Genomic DNA, 1,559 nt, shown 5'->3' on the forward strand with positions numbered 1-1,559 from the left:
CGATTCCAGATGAAACACTTCTTGGTAGAATTTCTTTTATTTAAAAAAATACTTCTTGGTAGAATTTCTGCCGCTTGTAAGTTTTAAATATATCCTCAGAAAGGGGTCTATAGAATACAGAATTGAAAAAGTCCCAACATTCCCAGGCTACTTCAAAGATGCCAGTGCAGATGCAACATTTCGTGATATTCGCTCATGTATTGGCTCCTACAAAAGGAAATGAAGTTATATTCCTATGACTTTATCAGATAATAGATAGCCAAAACGAAATGTTGAAACATATGGATTACCTCAGACGAAAGCACTTCAAACTTTGATTTTGTTATAGTCTCATACAAGAAAATGTATCTGTCCAATAGAATTAGTATAACGACAAGATTACATGTTGGTTTGGAGAAATAAAGCAGCAGGTAGATCTATTTGGATGAGGATTAGACATGACAGACATGCCATGCAACCAAAACCATGGTTGAAGCATCCTTGTGTAAAAATTGAATGATTAATTCAAGTAATTCTGGTTCCGAAAACCAAGAAACACATAATTCTATAGGCAATTTATTTGTGTATTTATCACAAAGAAGCACATATCAAGTGGAAAAAAAGGAGGAAGATTTAGAAATACCGCCAAGACAATTCGCAAACAAGATCTTCAGGAGCTTCAGGAAGAACCTAAACAAGATTCGTTAGTGTGATTTGAAACCTTATTAAAGCATACAATCTAGTTAGTTACAAGTATAAAATAAAAAATAACTCATCTTCATAAGGATTGCAGTGATTTTTGAACCACAGCCTCAAGAACTCCTAAAAATTTATTTTTTAAAGATCAACAGATTATTTAATTGTCCATATTTTATGAAGAGAACAAAGACTAGTAATTTAGAATAAGCTAACATATCCCTAAACCTTTAAGTAAAAAAATAAAATATATAGAGCACCTTATCAACATTTTCAGGCTCCAAACCATTTTGAAAGCGCTCAAGATAAGAATTGGCAATCCAATATCTACTTGAATCAGGAGTGTGCACCTACAATTTTCAAAAATGAAACTTTATTCTATATTCATAAATTGTGTGGAGTGCATTTCAGAATCTAATAAACATCAGGGATTCACTGAACCTCATCAATCAACATAATTGAACCGTCCTCTGCCTTCCCAAATTCATACTTTGTGTCAACCAATATAAGGCCATGTTCTGAAGCCACACGCTGGAAATTCAAATTTCATCAAAGCAAGCCAATGTCAAAAGTCAAATTGCATCACAAAAATAATAAAGATAAGCTTCCCACTCATCACAAAGAGATGGTATTTATACTTTTGTTCCAGTAAGGCATTATTGAAAAGAATACATGGGACAAGTTAGAGATTTTCATTGAAAAATAAGTGTACACCATCTATTCATCTCAACGTCCAGCCACCGCCGCTGCTACAGCTTCGGCGCAACGTCGCCCTTGTTCGCCGCGCATCCGCCTCCTTTTTGGCCAAGCTTCTGCGTCTGTTTTTTTGCCAACCCTTGTTCTGCGCTTTTTGGCCAACCCTTGTTCGAGCTGCTTAGCCCTCT

The 1,559-nt window shown here is 35.4% G+C and overlaps 1 long non-coding RNA gene across 1 annotated transcript; it reads right to left on the reverse strand.

The window, feature by feature from the left end:
• Nucleotides 1-753: 753 nt before the first annotated feature.
• On the reverse strand, nucleotides 754-1,199 carry LOC107613527 (uncharacterized). Its single transcript, XR_015896545.1, has 3 exons — nucleotides 1,117-1,199; nucleotides 936-1,025; nucleotides 754-801 (listed from the first exon to the last, which is right to left on the reverse strand). It is a non-coding gene; the product is annotated as an uncharacterized LOC107613527 (long non-coding RNA).
• Between the last annotated feature and the right edge of the window lie 360 nt (nucleotides 1,200-1,559).

The sequence above is a fragment of the Arachis ipaensis genome, chromosome B8, assembly GCF_059453495.1.
Source record: "Arachis ipaensis isolate K30076 ecotype BB chromosome B8, ASM5945349v1, whole genome shotgun sequence".
NCBI lineage: Eukaryota > Viridiplantae > Streptophyta > Magnoliopsida > Fabales > Fabaceae > Arachis > Arachis ipaensis.